General features: G+C 29.8%; 1 pseudogene; it reads right to left on the reverse strand.

Annotated features, from left to right (window-relative positions):
• Positions 1–2,957: 2,957 nt before the first annotated feature.
• Positions 2,958–3,174, reverse strand: LOC145259396 (U2 spliceosomal RNA; annotated as a pseudogene).
• Between the last annotated feature and the right edge of the window lie 22,102 nt (positions 3,175–25,276).

Consider the following 25,276-nt stretch of genomic DNA (forward strand, 5'->3'; position numbering starts at 1 on the left):
AAACGTTATCAACTACAAAATAATATACGAAACAGATCCCCAGGCGTAAAATTAAAAATAGAATACGACGGCCATTTTTTTTTCGAATAATATCTGATCGGATACTAAATGTCATGTAGGTTCCCGCTTTTAATTGCTTTCACATTTTTTCGCACAGACATAACTGATAATGAAAAATGCGTATTCTGTCTCTGATATGCTATTGTAGATGAGAATAATTTATTCGTGGGAATGGTTTTATTAGAAGAACGATACATACAAACAATCTTATTTGAAATGGTTACACGGTGTTGGTAGGGATCGTGTTCGTGCAAATATTTGTGTTTTTGCTTTCCATCATCTATAGCAATGTTTTTTTTTTTTTTTCTTAAAGTGCTTTCGGGCCAAGATCAAAGTGTAGCGTATGTTCTGTTTTTTTTTTTTATTTAACGTTCTCTGTCAATGGAGGAGACGTCCTTTGCGGCCTAGATAATTTTATTTTAATTTTTGTTCTTTACTCCGCGTTAAAAAAAAAAAAAAAACGATCATGCCCTCAAACGATATTTCGTGGGGAAGCAGTGTTTTTCAATGTAGGGCAAACAATTGTCACAACCCAGTTCCCCCTTCAGGGGATCTGGTTCCCTTTCCCTCTCTCTCTCCACGTTAAATAACGGCCTTGTTCCTGATTTGCTCAGTGGAGAAGGAATTAGTTACCGTTACTTTCTTGGCAATTCATTCCGAGGCCAATCTTACGACATATCTGAGCCAACGTTGATACGCAATACTACATGTTTATTAATACGAAGTAGTAATTAGTAATCGATCGCTGTAGTTTATCTCTAGAACGATCCCACGACGATTGAAATAATTTCTTCTCTTTCCTGTTTCACGGTATCAACTTTTAATCTATTATAATTGTGGTAACCAAAAGTTGCTGTTAAAATCCTGACTTTGACCCTAGGATGATTTTTTCTGTTTCTTCTGATCTTGCACTGCTGGTTACATGCTGTTGAAGCAAAGCGGTGTCTTGCAATTCCTAGTCAACATTAGTTTTTCTGTTCATGGAGCTTATTGGTAAGTTAGTTTGTAAATATCTGAAAGCATATTACGTATCATTGTGCCTTTTATTTTGCATTTACATATGTGTGTATTATACAAGAAAATAACCACTTCTAATAGCCCGCGTGCCACCTGCAGTCCAGGATTAATGCTAGGCGGTAGTCTCCTAATCGTTAATAGATTAAGTCTAATAGAGGGGTATTAATAAAAAGGGGTCGTTCAACATGTACTTATTTCAATTAGAGTTGAAGCCTTCCATATTGTAAGCGGTCGGGTAGCAGGCCAGCGGCGCGCAGTTTTTAGAAATGAACAAGCTTCATGGGATACGCGTTTTGATGTAGGCAAAGCTTGAGATTGGAAGGAATTGTTGATAGTGGAGGTCTCTAGTCAGGTGTGTATTTGATTTTTGTTTTTTTATGTCCGGCAAAGGGGAACGATAAATTAGAGCAACTACGAGCAATTGACATGAAAATGCATAAATGACAGATATGGTAGCAATGTCTCTTCTGTGAGAAAAGGGACTGCAGGGAAAAGATAGGCGACCAACTTCTTAGGTTTCAAAGCCGGTTTTGATCTCTATAAAGGCAGAAAAAGCGAGTAAAGCAGCTAATGTCTACATGTTATAATTGTTCTCCATGTAAGCATTTTAGTGTTTATACTGATAAACTTGCACATCGGCAGTACGATACCTACTAGAGAGAAAGAATAATAAAACTAGTTTTCTAGTTATCTTGGCAGCAAATTTTTTGTTTGTGTTTCATTTTAGATTAAGAAGGCAAACCAGTCCCAGAAGCTTGCAAATACATGGTTCTTCCCCAAAACGAGAGCCGTACATTTCGCTAGGGGTAAGGAGAAGTCATAAAGATTATGATGGAAGAGAAGGGCTTGATTTTTACTACATAAAAATAAACCAGCCATGTTTTCCCAATTATATCACGTATTCACTTTGAAGTGTTGCCAGATAGTGTGGTGTCATCTGCATAAATATCTGCATATTATATACGAGGGCTTGCTCTGGTCGAGGATCAACCGCAGTGCACTGGGAGAAAGTTTCACATGCTTCTGCGCAGTGACTTGTCTGACAATACAATATAGATTAAATTGCACTATAAAGACCCTACTGTTGATTTCATAAAATTATTTTATATAATCACTTTAATTAAAGTTTATAATGCACAAGAAAAGTATTATGGTTTAATTGTGCTCTAAACAGAAACATCCCCTCCGAACGCTTGCTTGTCATACCCAGTAATATACTGATTTTTTATGCTTAGCCAATCCTCGTGTCTCGTAAAAAAACTTAAATGTCCATGTACTTGTGGGCTGTATAAGGCTATTCATTTAGTAAACATAATCTGTTCCTTCTTTTCGGATTTTTTCGAGTATCGCGTATCGATACTTATCAAAAGCATTCCGATTCAAAAAACTATTTAAAATTATTAGCAAGCCAATGGTGTACATTTCTGTAATATATTTTTAATCGGCCCCGCTATTTAGGGGCTAACGAGAAAGGAACTCACACACTGAGATGGTTCACTTTATAAAATACTAGCATTCCAGCCCGGCGCTGCCCAGGTGTTTCTATGTGTATGTAGAGCAAAAAAAAGGTTAGTAGGAAGGCAATAATAATTTACTTCAAAATAATAATTTACTTCAAAATAACTGGATTCGACATAAAATACCCGCAAAATGGTTGATATGCCGTAAAACAAAAACAGCCAAACAACTTCCAGGGTTACCATAACAATGTTGTCAGGGATTACATGATGATCAAAGAATATTTAACCATCCTATATTTTGATTGCCATCAAAATCGATTAAGTACCGCATTGATTTTCTGATCTCATTCAGAATGCATCGCGTAATACCGTGATGAGGCATCAACGCTGTCTTGCAGTGTTTAAGTTCACAATATATTGAAGTGGAATCGTATAGTATCTATTTACAATGCCTCCCCACGGGACAGAGTTAGACACCAGGGTCGTTTTCTTTTAATGTGGAGAAAAGGTACAAAAATAAAAATTGTATCAGTCGTGAAGGAATTCTCCTCCATTGAAAGAGAACGAGAAATTGAAGTGCTGCATCTGAAAAACAGATACTACACTTTGATCTTGGCCAAAAGGCCAAGTATTGTATAGTAGAGAACCTCATGTTGATTTTTATGCAATGGCTCAAATAAAATTCAAAATGTAAATGTCAAGTATCATGTTTTAATTGTGCTGTTAACACAAATTAATATTTTGTCATATCAAAGAACCTACCGTGTTTTATATGCCTTGCATTACTGGCCGTTCCGTCATATTATCTTTACTTTTAATTAAAGTAAAATTAGTCACGTATCAGGTAAATTTATGCTTTAAACAGAAACATTAATCTCGAAAAGACATCTTTCATATCAAAGAATTTATTGTGATTATAGTTCTGATGTTATAGATGAAAGTTGATTATTACTTGTTTTGATTGCACTATTCCCCTAATTATAAAGGAGGATGTTGTGCAAAGTTTTGGGCAATATAACCTCCGACCATGGTCAGGCAAGTCGGTCGCTATCTTTGAAAAGAAAGAAAAAAGTGTACTGGCTCCATAGATGGTTACGGATTCTTGAAGTCCATTACTTTACTCTATGAATTATTATGTGTGAATAGATGACAAAGAAAGGTGATTGGGTTTGGCAGCGGATAAAAAAAAATCACTACAAAACAACTTAAAGAATACGTAACCATTATTAACTTTTCAACTTTTTTTCCAAGATGGCTACTAACATGATCATTGTCCAAAGCTACATAAACCTTGCACAATGAGAGCAATAGGCTGTGTTAAACAAGTAAATACACTTACTGTTATTTTTTTAATGCTGCGCTTTCGGCTTGTATGGAAATACAATTTCTCAGATACAGATTTGGTTTAAGGCTGTTAAAAATAGTAATATTGACCCTAATCGCCATGTTTCGTTGAAATATTAAGATTATCGATACTTACCGAAGACATTCAGGCTCGTAACCTATCAAAGAAATCTGCAAGGAACATATGTATTTTCTGTGTAATTTCATAAAAATGGGCCCAGTAGTTTTAGAATCCATGGGGATCGAACTCACTCACACCAAATTCCTCTCATATATATATATATATATATATATATATATATATATATATATATATATATATATATATGTATATATATATATGCGCATATATATACATAGATATATTTTTATATATGTATGTATATATATATATATATATATATATATATATAGTCATCCACATACAGTACTGTTTCGCTGTTTCACAGCTGATCATATATATATATATATATATACATTTCACGCCAAGTCATTTCACACTTTAGAACACTAAAATCAGCTAAAATAAGAAATCTACTAACTTAATTTGCAAGATAATTTTGTATATATATATATATATATATATATATATATATATATATATAGATATATAGATATATAGATAGATAGATAGATATTGTATATATTCAGTTAAACGATTCATCATTGTGAGTTAAAAATCAGTTCAAAATGAAAAAACAAACAAACACAATCATGTTTTTTTCTTTTGAAACTGATTTTTAATTAACAATTATGAATCGTTTTACTCAATAATCATATAGCTCTAGGATACCTATACCTATTGACCTTATTATATATCTAAAGCACAACGGTTACTCCTTATTTTAAAGGTATCAATACATTTACTAATACATTAAAGTAAACTCTCGTCTTTAGACTCCAGGTCTAATACACTCTCATATATATATATGTATATATATATATATATATATATATATATATATATATATATATATATATATATATATATATATATATATATATATAGTGAATGTGTGGATGTGTGGATGTGTATTTCTGTAAGTGTTTATGTGTGTGTTTCCGTATGGGTATATATCTTAATGCGTATAGTGATCTAAATATGTGAAAAATACATTATGGATGGAGGCAGTCATTATTAAATATCTATACATACGCAACTTCAAGTCTGTTTACGTATGCAAAACCGTTTATAGAATTATCAGGCGATCTCCACAGAAGCATCTGTCTATTAATATTTATCCACGTTTAAGCATATACGTCCGGTGTGGGCGTTGCTTTTGTTCTGATGATTTATTGCTGTCCGGTCCATTTTGTTTGTTTTTGGCAATTTAAAGTTGCCTTTTGCTTTGGGGATAAAGCGTCGATTCCTTCGCTTATCCAGCCTATCTTTTTGATCCGCGACGGAAGCAAAAAATAATCCCTTCAAATACTTTATTACATGGAAACTTGCTCATGACAGAGATCCGCTTGCGATAAATGTTATACTCGACCTTATGATGTTGGATTGCCGCCGTGTAATTATATGCACAGCTCGCAATATATGTTTCATCCTCTCTCTCTCTCGATCACTAAAGTACGTTACCAGAAATGTATCTGGCCAGCCAAAATGGTACACGTATAAAAAGACGCATAGCTTAAAAAGTAAATGGTTACATATACCGGGAAACAAAATGTAATTGATCAACATGCATGTGATCAAATATATACATGAAATAAAGGATATAATACCGAAAGCATACGTTACCAAAACAATACATCAATAAAAGTGCCCTTTCCACAGAAATCTATAGTCTTACAGACCACATATAAAAACATAAAATAGTTGATCTGGTTTTAAAAAATATACATCAAACTCTCAATTATACTGAAACTGTCAACCTTTTAGTTACGTAAATGTTGTAGGTCTTGCAAAAATTAGTGTTTTGATGGATTTAATTAAACAAATTACTCAAAAAAATGAATATAAAATTATACCTCCAGATTGATTTGATAATTAAATTATCTTTATAATTCTTACAAACTACTTCCAACTAGATTCAGAAATCTGGCGCCATTAGAGTACAGAGCTACCCCTTATATACAAACATACCATCTAATATGAGAACAAATGCCCGCTTAATCAAAACTACACAAACATAAAAATAACCGGTTACTTTTTTTGGTATGTCTTATGAATAAGGTACGATTTAATTCATGTATTGACTAATTTACTACAAATTTTGTAATATGAAAAAATAGATGTATGCGTGTATCTCCGCTACTATATAAAAAGAAGCTTCTCTGTGTTGATGTGTGTGTGTGTGTGAATTCGTTCCATAGAACTCTAGAGCGGCAAAACTGGTTTTATAAAATTACAAACAAATGTACATTATGAATCAAACAGTGTTCTTACGTAGGTTTTGTGTTAGAATGTAGTCAATAAGTATCGAAAACGTGTAATCGAAAAATAATATGAACGAAGGATAAGGAGTTTAAGACTTAAATTAATATCATTTGCGAAGAGTACTTCACTAGGGTTGTGACAACAGACTATTCTTTTCATACTTTTGACTCTCGGGTATATATCCTACACATTTAATCAACCGAAACCACACCCGTCTATATAAAAACATATAAGATATTAACGGATACACACGCAAGAGTAAAAGCAATAAATAGAATGTGCTGCTGTCACAAGCAAAGTCATTACCATAGAAGCTAAATAAAAAAAATACAAGAAACACTGAATATAAAACCAGTTGTAGGTTATTTAATATGCAAATGTGCGCTATTTGTATTTAAATCTTTAATTAAAGTCGTTATATATAACATTAAATTAATTAAATAAATTGTAGCTATTCTGCAGTACAATGTTGTCTACAATATATTGTGGACTGAGTCATGTCGGGTAGGAATGTGAGGCTCTCTCCAAATGCACAGGCATGTGTCTTTAATAGAGCAAGCACTAAATAGATTTAATTTTTAAAAAAAAAGTGTTCATTTCACCGATTTTGATGCCAGTAAAAATATTAGAGTGTTAAACATGGATGTATCATAATTCAATCCCGGGTAACGTCTGGTCTTCCCTCATTAAAAAAAATAATAATAATAGGCAACGGGCGCAAAAATACACATATTCGTTTTTAACACAGATTGATGAAATAAACACAAATTAGTTTAATTTTTTAAACGGAAAATGATCTAAAATACTAAATGAAGTCACGATTATTATAATTAAATGCTCGAACCCCACTTTTTTTACACTAGAAATTCACAGTTCATAAAGACCGGAAAATAACTCAGGGATAAACACGAAGAGGGGTCAGTTGTAACAACACAGTCATAATGGCTGGTAGTTGAAATTTAATGAGTTTATTTATTTTAGAGAACTCAAATAGGTTGTATTGTTCTGTAATCGAACATTTCTGGTTGTAAACTTTTGTTCGAATTCCAAATTATTTCCAGTTTCAGGAAGTTCCTGAACTGATATGTGACTGTAGATGGGAATCTATTGTCTATTCTCAGAAGCTTATCGAGTTCATCTGACGTCAGGCTTGAGATGATTAAGATCTATATTTTTAGGTAAACGCTCATTTATTAAATGAGCCCGCTGACAGTTTCGGAAGATGGGAAAGATAGCCGTGGTGTTTCAATGATTTTTTTGTGTGTGTGTTTTTTTTTATCAGTTTAGTCACTGCCTCTTGTTATTAAGTTGAGTCAGACCAGAAATTGACGCAACTTTATTACCCCCCCAACAAACAAAAAAAATCTGGGGCCACTCTTTAAAAGCGTCCATTTAGTCTACGCGTTTTGCAATAAACATTTTTTGAATGTAATAGTGGAACATCAATAACTATATTAAAACGAATATTAACAGAACAAAAGCAATATAATCGACCACATACGTCTAAATGACCAGGATGATAATAACCCAAAACTTTAGCGTGACAGACGAAAGCTATTTTATTTCAAACATAGCCTGGCAATGTTATCGGAAATGTACATACGATAAACTAATGGTATTATAATTTAGAATTAAGTGTGTAACATAAAAAAAAAATAATTAAAATTTAACTTGGCATACAAAAAATACCATTTCAAACGTAAGCATGACCGACCAATGACGGTCTTATATCGGTCTACTGACTTCTATATAAAAAGAAATTGATTTTGGTGTGTGCGTGTGTTTTTCTGAGTTCGGTCCTCGATAACTTAACAATGGCTGCGAATATTTTTATGAAATGTCAATCTAATGCATGTTATCAGTCTGTGTGATTAGATAATATTTTGTCGGAATGTCTCTAGTAAATATCGATAATTGATGAGCAGAGAATCAATAACAGCAGGAACAGGCTATTTTAGGCAAAGGAGCATCCTATACAGTCTAAAATCAGAAATTTATTTAAGAAGGTTTACTCACAAGCTGGAAAGCCCCGGCATATGAAATAAACAATGTTTTTTTTTATTTTGTTTATATGAAAGAGGTTTCGGTTGAAATGAACGTTATTGGTTAAAGAACAATAACACCATTACGCCTGACTTTTTATTTTTAAACTTGCATAAATTAACAATAATCAATTATGAAATTAAAAGTAGGTTCTTTACAGTGAAATGCAGAATACAATATATTTTGGAGTATGCACTGCGGGGAATCATATCGACTCCTTCTGGCCCCCTCCTCGCCAAACTTTCACTAGGAACACCCATATAGCAGAAAACACGGGTTTGTATTACTGTACACATAGATTCGAAAAAGTTGTCAAAAAACATGCAGTGTTTACCGATCTATTAGAAAATTCAAAATGGCGCCGGACCGTCTCTTTAACACGGTAAGTTTGGGAAAAGATGTTATAAATAATAAACTAGACAAAATAATATTAAAAAATAACCGAATATATGTCAACCTATGTAACGGTAACATATATGGAGCGAATTTCTAACAGTGTTTTGTCTAGTTTATTATTTACAATACCTTTTCCCAAATTTACCCTCTCCGAGAGAGAGTCGGCCGCCATTTTGAATTTCCCAATACATCGGTAAACACTGCATGTTTTTCGAACTGAATAAACATGTTACACTGAATAAAAACACAAAAAATATATCCAGTTAGGTAGAAAAGTAACGTATCTTGCCTTTGATAACATTTATTTGTTCTATATTTGTTTTTTGACAACTTTTTCGAATCTATGTGTACAGTAATACAAACCCGAAAACACTATCAATAATTTACCCCACTCTTTATCTGTGCCTAAACCTAAACGTAGATTCCATGAGCAAAGCTTCTTTCTTAGAACTGCACACCTATGGAATTGTCTTCCATTTTCCTGCTGACTACAATATGGTTGTCTTCAAGACTAACGTAAACAAGTTTTTGACGAACCGTTCCATATATGTTAAAATATTTACCGAATTTCCATTACTAACAATTACTGTATTGTCCAATTGTTACTGTACACTCTTAAACCCTTATCCTCAAGGGGTATATTGGCCTTGATAAGTGGTGATGCCTATGTAAAAAAGGAACTGACAACAGCATATTGTTTTGATTGTTTTGACTCTCGAGTGTGTATTGGTTGATATATTATATACTATTATATAGAGAGATGCGGTTCTCGGTTGAATAACTGTATCTAACTGTGGCGGATATATACACGAGAGTCAAAACAAAGATAAGAATATGTTGTTGTCATAGTCCTGATTATAAACTATTCCATTAGGGCATCCTATTTCCTGAAAAGTAGGATAGAAAGTGATAACACACTATGAACATATATTTATTATATAGCTACGCTAATGTCGAGTCCGTAGTTTGTTATCACCTGATATCCCCCTTTTAATAAATAGGATCTCTGGATCCGTGAAGACACAACGTAAAGCATTAACAATAAAGAAATATAAAATAAAATTAAAAAACAAATATAAAAATATAAAATAAAAAAGTAAAATAAAAATTATAAAATACAAGAAATAAAATAAAAAAATATAAAAAATATGAAAAATAAATAAAAAATATAAAATACAAAAATATAAAATAAAATAAACAATATAAAATAAAAAATATAAAATAAACAAATATGAAATAAATAACCAAATAAAATATAAACATATGCAATAAAAAATTATTAAAAAAAATTATAAAATAAAAAATATAAAATAAAAAATATAAAATAAAAAATATAAAATAAAAAAAATAAAAAAAATATATAAAATAAAAAATATAAAATAAAAATATACAATAAAATATGAAATAAAACAATAAAATAAGTATTTGTATTTTTGAGATGTAAAACAATATTAAATAAAAAATATAAAATAAAAATATAAAATAAAAAATTTAAATAAAAATATAAAATCAAAAATGTGAAATATAAATTAGAAATACGAAAATATTAAATAAAAAATATTAAATAAAAAATAAAAACACATGAAATAAAACATATAAAATGAAAAAAAATGTAAAATAAAAAAAGTAAAAATATAATATAAAAATATAAAATAAAAAATATAAAATATAAAATAACAAATACAAAATAAAAATATAAAATAAAATATAAAAATAAAATATAAAATGAAAAATATTAAAAAAATATTAAAGAAAACATTATAAATATAAAATAAACACTATTAAATAAAAAAACTATTAAATAAAATATATAAAATACAAACACTATAAAATATCACATAGAAAATAGAAAGAATATAAAATAAAAAATAAACAATAAAAAATATAATAAAATATATAAAAAATATAAAATAAAAATATAAAATAAAAAAATAAAATAAAGAAAAAATATTTAATAAAAATAAACTAAACTATATAAAATAAAGAATATTAAATAAAAAATGTAATATAAACAAATATAAAATAAACAAATATAAAATATAAAATATAAAATAAAAAATATAAAATAAAATATAAAACAAAAAATAGAAAATAAAAATAGAAAATAAAAAATAGAAAATGGAAAAAAAATTTAAAAAAACAAATATAAAATGAAAAACTATAAAATAAAAATATAAAATAAACAAATATAAAATAAAAAAATAAAATAAAAAATATGAAATAACAAATTATAAAATAAAAAAACCAAAAAATAAAAAATATAAAATCCAAAATATAAAAAAAAACTATAAAATATAAAATAAAAAATATAAAATCAAAAATATAAAATAACAAATATAAAATAAAGAATGTAAAAAAAATATATATAAAATCAAAAATATAAAATAAAAATATAAAATCAACAAATATAAAATATAAAATAAAATATAAAATCAAACATATAAAATCAAAAATATAGAATCAAAAATATAAAATAAAAACTATAAAATTTAAAAAAAATATATAAAATAAAAATATAAAATCAAAAATATAAAATAAACACTATAAAATATAAAATAAAAATTAAAAAACATAAAATCAAAAATCAAAAATAGAAAATCAAAAATATAAAACGAAAACTATAAAATATAAATAAAAAATAAAGAATAAAAAATATAAAATCAAAAATATAAAATAAAAACTATAAAATATAAAACAAAAAATATAAAATCAAAAATATAAAATCAAAAATATTGAATCAAAAATATAAAATAAAAACTATAAAATATAAAATAAAAAATATAAAATAAAAAATATAAAATAAAAAATATAAAATAAAAACTGTAAAATATAAAATAAAAAATGTAAAATAAAAAAAAATAAAATAAAAAATATAAAATAAAAACTATAAAATATAAATTAAAAAATGTAAAATAAAAATATTAAATCAAAAATATAAAATAAAAACTATAAAATTTAAAATAAAAAATAAAAAATAAAAAATATAAAATCAAAAATATAAAATCCCAAAAATATAAAATAAACAATACGAAATAAAAAATATAAAATAAAACATATAAAATAAAAATATAAAATCAAAACATATGAAAAAAAATCAAATAAAAATATATACAATAAAAAATGATTCCGCTTTTAGTGAAAATAATTAATTTGGCTGCCAAGTGGTCAAAGTTCAAAAGAATTGTTTTTTTTTTTTTGTTGGTCTCTAGCAAACTAATCCAACAACTATGAAATTTAACATAAACGGTATACAGATATGCAATGAGTTCTTTAATCAGTTTTGGGGCTGAACATTTTCTTCCTTGATAGCAAAGATAAAAAAAGTTGCCCTTTACAGATGCTACAAAACTACTCCACCAATTTTGGGTCGAACCACTTGAAATTTTTTATGTGCATTACCTAGACATGAGGCAAACTTTTTAATGTGTATATATATATGCATGTATATATGTATATGTGTGTATATATATGTATATGTATATGTATATATATATATATATACGTGTGCACCTAAATTATGAACAGTACATATGCACGAGCAAAGACGAGTTGAACTGCTAGTATAATGTAAATCTGAAGCCTTACAACGATATAATTATTCATACCCTAATCTAGAAGTAGCACGTCAATATTATAAAAGTACATCCAATATAATAGCTCAAAGCATGACATGTTGAAGTATTACTAAGACGATAGTGATATCATTAAAATTATTAACCGTTTGTTCTTCATAATTATATTTCTTTTTAGTCAACATCATTCTCAATGCAATTTTCCACCCTTTTTTTAATCATCGCTCGCAAAAGTACAAACTGCGCTTTGAAATACACATTTCTGCCGCTATTCTGAAATCGACGAACCCATTACCTTTCTGTGCTGATATCCACTGTATCTGCTTCGGAAACGTTAAACACATGTCATTGAATGTTGATCTGTTTAATTATTTGATGCAGAGGCAATTTCAATAACGCTTTCCATTTCTTACGAACATGTATAAAAGAAGTTTCATTGTTAGAGTTTCACACATTAAGTAACTACAAGGGGGGGAATTAAACTTCCAAGTCATGAATGCATAAGTTCAGTCAATAGAGCAACGCAATTAGCAGTTCCCTATAATCCATTCGGGCGATAAAAATTAGAAGGAATTAATTGTGGAACTCTTCCTTAGATTACCAAAACGATGTGTGCATGAGGTCCTTTAATTACGGACACTGATTGTTATGTCGGCGCTATGATCATAGGTTTGTTCCACGGGTGTTTGTTCGTCCATTCATACACACTCTGCTGTTATGAGTGGTTAGTTTAAAATAAAAAGTTATTCAAAGAAAAAACACAAAATTCGAATGATGCGCTTGTGTATTTATAAAAAGCAGAACGTATTTCCTCATTTGAGTCTCTCTAGCTAAGAGTAGGAATTATATTGCTTGCGTGTTTCTATTTTGTACTGCCAAACTTTGACCTTTGGCCTGCAAACAATTCAAGTAATACGACCCCCACTATGTAACAGACGATTTTCCTTGGATAGGGGCTCGTTTTATTTCTCTTTCATATCTTCTAGTATGGTTCGGTCATGTGATGCCCAGGCTCGTAGAAATAGCCGTCTAATTCGGAAACAGTGATCTATTGTGTTTTTATAAAAAGCGGAGCGAATTTTCTCATTTGAGTCTCGCTAGCTAAGAGTCGGGATTATGTAGCGCATGTTTGCATGTTGTACCGCCCTCTTTTGATAATTGACCCCCAAACAATTCAAGTAACACGTCTATCACGATATAACAGAAGATCCTGCTTTGATGGGAAACGGGTTTTATTTTTCTTTCCTATCTTCTGGTACGTCTCGATCATTGGAGACCCGGCCTCCAGCAATAGCCGTCTAATTCAGAAAGAGTGATGCATTGTGGATAGCTTGTAGCGCAAGCACGGTAAATATGAAGACTGCATCTCTGATTATTTGCGTTCTAAACTGGGGTTTCCTAGCTTGGATATACAACTTTTTTCATTTGTTTAATCTCTCATGTGACATATATTTAGCCCTGTAATAGAATATCGATCCTCCTGAAAGATTATTTCTACTTAGGTATCAGTGTTTATTATTAACGCAACATTACCTGTATTTTTAAATACCGATGAGTTCGTTCACGACGCTTCCTGTAGCGTACCGAAGTGCCCTCCATCGTGAGGAGACTTTGTTTTGCACACGTTACGGTTATAATGTTGGCTACGGTCATAGGCGTTTCACGCGAACAGAAACAACATTTTACTTCTTATGTGAATTGGTTGTGAAAGACTCGCAAAGAGACTCGTTTTTGCCCGGGATGCGATGAGGCTACACGAACGTTCCTCGCTCCTTTTCATTTTATTCCCATCAAAACCATTACATTTGCTCATATTTTTCAATTAAATCCACCGATTACCTTCCCAATTTGGGGAACCACAACCGAGTATCGGGCAGAAGATTTACAGACTTCTCAGTAATTATGTTATTCACAATAGGGTGTAGTTTATATGGCACTGTAGAGAACCCACTGGTGATTTTGTAAAATTAGTTATGCATAAAAGCTTGTGTTAAAAGTTTAAATTGCTAAAGTCAATTATCATGGTTCAATTCTAGTCTGAACAGAAAAAAAAATGTCTAACTCGCTCCTGTATTAGAAAAAATGTTCTATATATATTTATACGGCAGGCTTTCATCCTGCTTTGTGACAACATTCTGAAATATAATCGTGATGTTCGGCTGTCTAAAAATATTAATTGGATCATTGACCAAAGAAGGATGGGCCTGCAAATTCATCCTTGTCCGTTCGTCCGTTCGTCTGTTCACCCTTTCCTATATAACTACGCCTTGGATTCTTTCTTGAAATTTTTCACAAACATTAAAAATGATATGAGTAAAAAAAAAAAAAAACTTACAGAACTGGTTTCCTGGAAAACTCCGGTTTCCCTCCTAGGGGATCCTTTCATACAAAATGGCTAAAACTGACACCGTTTTGCTTATTAAAAAAAATTGATGTCTTAGAATAGTATAAAACTTTATGAAAAGTTGTAACTAACTGATTTCTATATAATTTTGTTTGACTATAATTCGTGATATCTGGAGAGTGTGGCCCAGGGGCTATTTAAGGGCTTACTGCATTTTTTGGACTATTTTACTATATTTGTCCATAATTTTCTTTATATGCCTCTTTAGCAAGTTTATATGGTGTTGAATTCAAATTAAAATATGTTACAGATTGGGGACATTTGGGGTTAACCCAGGGAGAAAATAATGGACTTAGTCATACCTTTTTTTTTGCATGTTACAGAACTAAAATGTACCTATCTTAAGGCCTAACACTACACCGTTTGTTCATTTTCACCAGGACTTTACATCCCGTAGGGATTTGGGGGCTAAATAGGAGGGGCAAATGCTGATGTTATGCCTCGTTCACTATGCACGCACGGGGAGCCATGCATACTTCAATTGTTTTAGTTCGACTCGGACCGTAGCTCTTTAATCAGATTTTTCGATTATTGATCTTTGGTATTTATTTTAGCCCTTCGATACAAAAACTGTTTAAGAAGACTCATCCTTTGTTTTAAATTTCCCAAAATACACTTAGCCGTTTCGGGGTCCAAAGAGCAAGACAGTTTATATAAACAGAATAGACATTAACTAAAACATCTGTTCCAGGAAATTCAGACGTTCCAGGGAATTCATATACGTTCTCGGCTATTTCTGTATCTACCGTCAATAATATTCCTTTTTGCTTGTCGCATAAATTCGGACGTCTATAAAAGCTAGCCACTTTCTGTCATTTGTATGTTCTTAAGAAATAGTTGGTGTATAGCCACTCACATAAGGCGTCAGTATAGGAGTACAACGACGGAGACGTTTCTTGGGTATGTCTACGCCAGATCGAAGTGCATTCATCCAGTTGAGGTGCAGTTCCTGTATGTACCAGACGAAAATGTAGGTGTACAAACTGGTTAATGCCGACTAGTTCGTTCTCCGCTATTGCTGCACTAAAATGGACGGTCTGATATGGCAGGGAATGCCAACATCTTTCATTTTTGAGTCATCATGTGTTGCCTCTCATTTCGGTTAAAAGTGCAAGTAAATACCAAATTACGATGATTGACGATGTGAAAAACCGGCCCCGAAATGAAAACGCAATAGAACACTTTGGCTGACTTTTTTTTTTTTTTTACTCATCGTTTTTTTTTTTTCTGCTTCGGAGCATCTTCCGCGAACAATAAGGCGTCTAGAGGAAAGGGGCTTGCTATTAATTACATCGGCGAGCCGAGTGTCTATGTCTCTGTGTCTATCAATAGATGCCTAATTACAAATGAAACTGCTGCCAAAAAATAAAAAAAAAGTATTTGTCTTACAGAACGAACGAGCGCAAGACGAAGGCGTGTCTCCCATGAAATGTCTAAATCAGCCCATCTCTTCTCCTTCTCTTCTACAAAAAATAATAGTAAAAGTGGAATTCTTCACATTTTTCTGGCTTAGATTTGGGGGAGTTCCCATCAATATAATCTATCTCATATAAGTAGAGATGTTGTCCGTATGCCCGTCTGTTCGTCCCTCAGTCACATAAACATTAGGTTTAAAAAATAAACAATGTATATGCTAATAAAGTAGAATTCATGAATAGCTTTCAGAGTCCTTGTTGCTGGTTTTAATTGAGCAGTATAATTAATTTTCTTCTATTTGAAGATTATTTTAATACAAAAAAAATGGTTAATATGGATACAACTGGAAATGATTTTAATTGGGAAAAGCAATTAATTTTCTTCTAGAAATATAATGTATGATTATTTAAATATAAATAAACAATTTTAATAAAAATATAAATGGAAATAATCTTAGGAGAGTAAATCAATATGTTTTCATCTTGCAATATTTTGTAAAACTATTTTAATAGAAAAAGTAATTTCAATAACAATATATTAAAAATCTATGCAAAAACTAACAAGCCATTAGAGAAGACGATCGGGTTTGTATTATTGTACACATAGATTCGGAAAAGTTGTAAAAAAACTAATATATAACAAATAAATGTTATTATAGGCAAAATAAGTTACTTTTCTACCAAACTGGATATATTTTTCGTGCTTTTATTTAATGTAACATGTTTATTCAGCTCGAAAAAATACAGTGTTTACCGATGTATTGAAAAAGTCAAGATGCCGTCTGATTCTCTATTTAACACGGTAAGTTTGGGAAAAGGTGTTATAAATAAAAAAACGGATAAAATACTGTTAAAAACTCGCTCAATATATGTGACCTAACATAGGTTGACATATATTCGGCGGTTTTTAATAGTATTTTGTATAGTTTTGTATTTTCCCGAACTTACAATATTATAGAGAGAATCAGACGCCATCTTGAATTTTCCAATACATCGGTAAACACTGCATGTTTTACGAGCTGAATAAATATGTTACATTGAAGAAAAACACGAAAAATTATCCAGTTAGGTAGAAAAGTAACTTATCTTGCCTTTGATAACATTTATTTGTTATATATTTGTTTTTTGACAACTTTTTCGAATCTACGTGTACAGTAATACAAACCCAGACTAAAAAATATTTTAAAAATCATGAGACCGTTTTGTTTTCTATTTTCATCACTTTTTTCCACTGACGACCAGGATTGATCCCTTTAAAGTTTACAGATGTAACATCTGACCTTCGTTGGGTATATCTTCTAAAAGTCGGGAATCTTTTTGTCGATCTCACTAATCTTTCTGTCGTAGGAATCTGCAGAGATTTTAGAAGAGTGCCCTTAATTTGATACATTGAAAACGTTCATGTTCCACTAGCTCTGACTGTGATGAAGTCTTCAGTAAATCGAAATTGTATTTTCAGTATACTCGTACTGATGAGTGAATCTTACACCTCCAAAGGAGAGTAAATTAAAATTGAATTCAACCAAGTAAATTATCAACTATATATATATATATATATATATATATATATATATATATATATATATATATATGATGTATATATATGATGTATATATATATATATATATATATATATATATATATATGATGTATATATATATATATGATCTATATATATATATATATATATATATATATATATATACACATGATGTATATATATATATATATGTATATATGTATGTGTGTGTGGGGGTGCATATATAAATATGCATATATATATACATACACATATATATGCACATATATATATATATATATATATATATATATATATATATATATATATATTCCGAATCAAACACAGCGATCGTGACGTTGACCAAAAATATTCCTGAATTCGGGAAACTACTCCTGAAGTAGGTTGAAGGTTATAGACACAGAGCCCGGTGGGAATACAGGATTCAAGATGAGAAAAGATTAAAATTAATAATAATGTGAATAATCTATCAGTACAGAAATATAACGACAACGATTAAAATGGTATGATTTAAATATTATTTAAATTGCGAAACAGGAAGCGAGTAATTACACTTTGTGCGTATGAGTTCCTTCTTCATATGCTCCGAAACATCTGAACCTATATTTTATTATATCTGAGGGGGAAAAAAACTATGATCGGAAAACCTGCAGTCTATTGGGTGCTCCGTTTTGCGGTAGTTATCTGCACTAACAGAGGTAAGCAGTAATACAAACATTTGGATAGTTCTACACAAAGCTTGTATCATCTGTGTGGATTTCCGAGCACCTTAATTGTTGTGGCGGCACCTCTTACATCAAAATTTACGACAGAGTATGTATATATAGTTATCTATATTTATATACATATATATTCATATATATATATATATTTATATATATATATTTATATATGTTTATATATATTTATGTATATGTATATAGATATTTATATATGTTTATATATATGTATGTGTATATATATATTTATGTATATATATATGTATATATATAAATATATATACATATATATATAAATATATATATATGTATATATATAAATATATATATATATATATATATATATATATATATATATATATATAGAGAGAGAGAGAGAGAGAGAGACAAAAAGGAACAAACCGTATTATGTTTTCATGAACACATAATACGGTTTGCTCCTTTTTATTTTCTCTATTTTGTCGGAATACTATTTCCATTATGTTCATCATATATATATATATATATATATATATATATATATATATATATATATATATATATATATGGCTGTCTATATATATTCATATATATTTATTTATTTTTTGTACCTAAGTTTAGTTTCGTATATAGGGGCATGTGTATTAATTTATAATATGCATTTTGTTAATATTATTTTCAAAAGTATAGATAACTGAGAATTAATAAATTTACTAATTGTTAAATAGAAAGTTCTGGTAGAAGATTTATAAATTAATTAAATTGTTAGTATGAATAGGTGGTACTAATGATTTTGCTTGATTAAATATAGCGTAATTGAAAAATAATAAAAGAAACTGCAGCTTATCTTTTAACTATTTAAATCACATTTTAATTCCTTTTGATGGATTGGTTGTTGCTATTTGCTCTGCTGAGTCAAAGGCCATTATATGGTCACTCATTCATATAATAATAAAGTGATTTAGGGTGCGCTTCAAACACATAGTGCAAAGAATTTTATAAATCAACAGATTTAACGGAATACACTAAATGATTGTAAACATCGTGAATTTTGCAATATCAATGTCTATCATATATTCTTTGTATTGCTCTGTAATTACATTGAGCTCAATATATAAGGATTGATATATAGTAAGAAAAATATATTTCTACAGAAAAAAAAATATATACACATATATATATATATTATACATGTATATATATATATATATGTATATATATTATAAACATGTGTGTATATATATATTTATATATATGCATCCATTTGTATATATATATATATATATATTTATATATATATATATATATATATATATATTTATATATGCATATATATACATATTCATATATATATTTATATATTTATATACGTATTTGTATATTTATATACATATTTATATATATATATATATATATTGTATTTGTATATATATATTTATTTATTTATATACTTGTATGCATATTTATATATACATTTATATATATTTATATATATTTATATATATGCATATATTTATATATATTCATATATTTATATATATATATTTTATATATATATATTTATATATATATACATATTCATATATTTATATATATAATCATTTATATATTTATCTCTCTCTCTCTCTCTCTCTCTCTCTCTCTCTCTGTATATATATATATATATATATATATATATATATATATACTGTTTAAACGGTTTGGGAACGTTGCTACAATAAATGCACAATGGTTTTAAAACTGTGATTTTTCAGTATGATATACAATTTACATTTTATTAACTTAATCATAACGTTATATATATATATATATATATATATATATATATATATATATATATATATATATATATATATGTATACATGCGTGAAAACATGTGTGGGTGTACATATATTGTAGTGTCACGCACCAAAGCACTGCAGAATATTACTCATGTTTTCAAAATTTCCGTAATTTATTTTTGTTTTTTTTTAGTTTTATATCGATTGCTTGCAATATTTTTAATTTTTAATGTTTGCATTCTCAACTCCGACGGTTATAAACCGAGAATCTTGTCAGAGATTAGGTTGTATCTGTTGGGAAATTGAGTTTGTAGCTAAACGAATGGGGGAAATCGTCTGGACAATGTATTATTCGTGTGTCCAATGTAGCTGTTGCTGTGTGAGATACATTCACCTGAGTTAAATTTTATTTGATATACTACATTGTTTTAATCGATTGATTTTGTTCATCCATTTTATGTTTTGAAGCAAAAATGGATTAAACTTTGATCTCCTTATCCCCCCAAAATTTAAATTATGATTATCTTTCTGAGAATATATAGTTAAAGAACAAACTAAAAATATCTATTAATTATTAATTATAATATTATCAATAATAATAGTTTAAAAAAAATTTCGGCAAAAATTACTTTTCATTAGGAATCTTACCAAGAATTTATTCATAAGATTTTTTTGTTGTTTTGGTTGCGATTAGCGCTAATTACACATAAATCATCTATTTTTTTACAAATAATTTTACTAAGATAGCTTAACAAGTTTTTGTTCAAGTTTCAAATATAGCTGAAGAAACACAAATTTATATCGCTCATCCTCCCTTCTAAGTAAAGGCCAATAAGTCTCCTGTGCGTCATGAGTAAGTTTCTAGAATCTGTGTTAAATACAGAAGTAATCAACCATCTCAACAAAAATAACCTTCTTAGTGACACTCAATATGGTTTCCGTTCTGCTAGATCTACAGCAGATGTGCTTACAGTTATATCACATAGGATTAGCAAATCTCTCGACGGTGGCAATCTTTCTAGGGCAATTGCTCTTGACATATCTAAAGCCTTTGATAGGGTATGGCATAAAGGTTTACTCCATAAGATCGCTATCTATGATATAGCTGGAAAAGTCTTCTCAATTATTAAATCATTTCTTTCTGATAGGTTCATAAGAGTAGTGGTTGAGGGGCAAAAATCAGAAGCTCACAGTATTAATGCCGGTGTCCCTCAGGGGTCCATCATGGGGCCAACTCTTTTCCTGATCAACATTAATGATCTTCCAAATCACATCCTTACATCATTTGTAGACATTTATGCTGACGACACTACCATTTATGGTAGCACATCTAAGACAGTAAACGACCAAGTTCTCTCCAATTCTCTCTCCTCTGATCTTGAGCACGTAGTACAATGGGGAAAGGAGTGGCTGGTTACTTTTAATGCATCTAAAACCAAGCTTCTCTCTTTACATCATCAACATTCTTATCCACATTTAGCATCAATTGAAATGAATGGCTCTCGTCTTCAGGAGGCCTCAAGTTTTGACAAGCTTCTGGGCTTGACCATTACTCCTGATCTTAAATGGAACACGTACATCAAATCTGTTGCCAAGGCCGCTGGAAAAATGGTGGGATTTTTCTATCGATCCGGTAAATATCTCACTGCTGATACTATTCTCTATCTATATAAGAACCAGGTACGTCCAAGGATGGAATACTGTTGCCACATCTGGGCAGGAGCTGCTAGAAAGGACTTGTCCTGCCTTGATAGAGTTCAAAATAGACTTCGTAGCCTCGTAGGAGATGCCCTTTTCTCCTCCTTGCAACCGCTATCTCACAGAAGAGATGTTGCGAGTTTGTCTCTGATGTATCGTTATTTTCATGGAAAGTGTTCGACTGAGCTTCAATCTATGATCCCCCTCGCCAAACTTTTACAAGAAACACTCGTCTAGCTGTAAACACTATCAATAATTCCCCCCACTTTTTATCTGTGCCTAAACCTAAACGTAGATTCCATGAACAAAGCTTATTTCTTAGAACTGCACGCCTGTGGAATTGTCTTCCGTTTTCCTGCTTCCCGGCTGACTACAATATGGTTGTGTTCAAGTCTAAAGTAAATAAGTTCTTGATGAGCCGTTCCATATAAGTTATCAAATTTAGCAAATGTTCATTACTAATGATTACTATATTGTCCAATTTCTACTGTACACTCTTGAACCCTTATCCTTGAGTGACCTCTGGGCCTTGATAATGTGGTGATGCCTATGTAAATATATATATATATATATATATATATATATATATCATATTGTTTGTTTTGGTTTCGATTAACGCTGATGCACCCAAGTCATATGGATATATATATATATATATATATATATATATATATATATATTTATATATATATATATTTAAATATGCATGAATAAAATATCAATACCAAAAATATATGAATGTTTATAAATGTTCTGTTTTTATTTCCTGTGTGTTGACGTGTAGGAATACAAAATGTTTTTTGAAAAAAAAACAAGAATGTTTTCTTCAAAAGCACATAATTTTCCACCGATCGGTCGATCTTCCTCAGTGTGAATATATATATATATATATATATATATATATATATATATATATATATATATATATATTTATATATATATATATATATATATATATATATGTGGGGGGTATGCATATATATACATTTATATATATATATATATATATATATATATATATATATATATATATATATATATTGGAAGTGGAAACTTATAATCTATAAAAATAGTAACAAAATTAACTCTATAATAATACATACAATGTCTGCAAGAATTATTTAAGCGTATTTTACAACCGAGCTACGTCGGGTGTCCCTACTGGCTTGAATAACTACTTTTGCAGTTGTAACAAATAAGCTACACTAATATCAATATATGAACATTCTTGGCCTTCGGGACAAGATCAAAGGGTAGTATCTGTTCCGGCAGATACTGCAAGCTATGACTAGCAAAGACCAGATGTGGGGGCAACCCCACATGCCTGACCTTTAACCAGCTCCCATTTCCCACCTCTCGGGAGCTGGTCCCCTTTTCCCCTTCCCCCTCCCTTCACTCCTCACATTAAAAATTGGCCTTGTGCCTAATTTGCTCGGTGGGGGAGCAAATAAATATCATCTGTTCCGGCAGATACTGCACTTAAGATAATTTGTACCAGTCAATGGAGGGGAAACCCTCTATACTGGGACAATTATTATTTTTGGTAACCAGAGTGCCCCCTTTTTGCCTACTTTTAGGGGAGCTGGTTTTTACCTCACATTAAAAACGGCCTTGTGCCTAATTTGCTCAGTGGGGGAGCAAATAAATACCATCTGTTCTTCAGATGCTGCACTTCTATTTCTTGTTCTCTTTCGGTGGAGGAGAAATCCTTCACGAGTGAGACAATTTTTATTTTTGTACCTTTTCTCCACGTTAAAAAACGACCCTGGTGTCTAACTCTGTCCCGTGGGGAGGCATAGTAAATAGCTACAATAATATCAAAATGTATATCTTTACGATGAACATGTACAGAATGCCAACATCAATATATTACATATGAATAAGTCCGCTGCTGAATTCCCGCATGCCCCCTAATTAATACTTAAAATGTCCAGTAAGTAATTAAAAGCATACACTTTGTAATGTTCAAGTGAAATTAACTACGTCCCTTCTTATGATGTTTAATTTTTCGTTGATTTGAATGAGTTGTATTATTTTAACTATAATTTATATGTGGATTTAAACTTTCACAATGTAAACTTTTGATCTTACATTTTTAAAGTATACAATACAAATCATCGATTTTCATAAAAAAAAAAATCTGAAGTGTAACATTGTGTGAAGGAAATACACGCCCGGTAATTAAATAAATATGTCGGTTCGTAATTTGATCATATTTCCGAATGTCACATCAGATTCCAAAATTCGATAAGACGCAACAAAATGTCGAGAAGGTAGGAGATAAAACTAAACAGTGCGACAAAAACATCTAATATTTTAATAATGATCCGAATCATGCAACTAAACATCTTTCTCTTACTTTAATTTATTTAAAAATATAGTGTCATATTGTGTGATAAAAATATAAAAGATTCTTTCCCTCCTTTAAATAAAAGCAATGATAATAATTAAAAAAAAACTAACATAAAAAGGACGTAAGTTAAATGAATGTAAATTCTTAATTGCAAATGAAAAGTATTTTTTCCGTTATAAATGTCATGTGTATAAGTATGTAATGCTTAGGTTTCACATATAGTTTTTATTTACATGGAAACTGAATCTAAAAGGTTAGGCCTCTCCGAAAATACTCCTAGCGCAAAAATTTATGGATTAAACACAATTTCCGCATGAATTGAAAATACGTATGGAATAGCATGGAATACTTCGTTCGGTTTCGGAATACAATAATTACCCCCTATGTGCAAGGGGTGCGCATTTCCCAAACACACATATCAAGAAACGGTACTACTTGGATCCAGTGGTAAGTAGTCTAAGACGAGTGGAAAAAAATGCCGAAGATAAGCAGGGAGTCAACACAGCTCCTGACTTTCCTAAATAGGATCCCATTAGGTACTGGCTAGGATCAAAGTTGCTTAACTTCAGTGATCAAACAGGAAGCGCTTTGTCAACGTGATTATGCTAGACCCCCCCACACATATATATATATATATATATATATATATATATATATATATATATATGCATATATATATATATACATCATATATATATATTGGTGAGTCTATCCGTGTGTTTGATTAAAATGGTATGATTTAAACATTGAGGATTGACTACCTAAACGGGAGGTCGATTTCCAGAGTAATTCTCCAAATTACATCTAAGTCGGACGTAGGGTAGGCCATCTAGATATCCAGCTTTCAATGGTAAAACCATATGTATATATATATATATATATATATATATATATATATATATATGAATGTATATATATGTATATATGTACATATACGTTTATTTAATTTAATGATTTATCAATATAAATATATTTATCAATATAAATATATATATATATATTTATATATCACTATCAATATATATATATATATATATATATATCAATATCAATATATATACATATCAATATATATATATATATATATATACGTATATATATATGTATAT

This window comes from Euprymna scolopes, chromosome 34 (genome assembly GCF_053919585.1).
Source record: "Euprymna scolopes isolate OS-2025 chromosome 34, ASM5391958v1, whole genome shotgun sequence".
NCBI classification, from domain to species: domain Eukaryota; kingdom Metazoa; phylum Mollusca; class Cephalopoda; order Sepiida; family Sepiolidae; genus Euprymna; species Euprymna scolopes.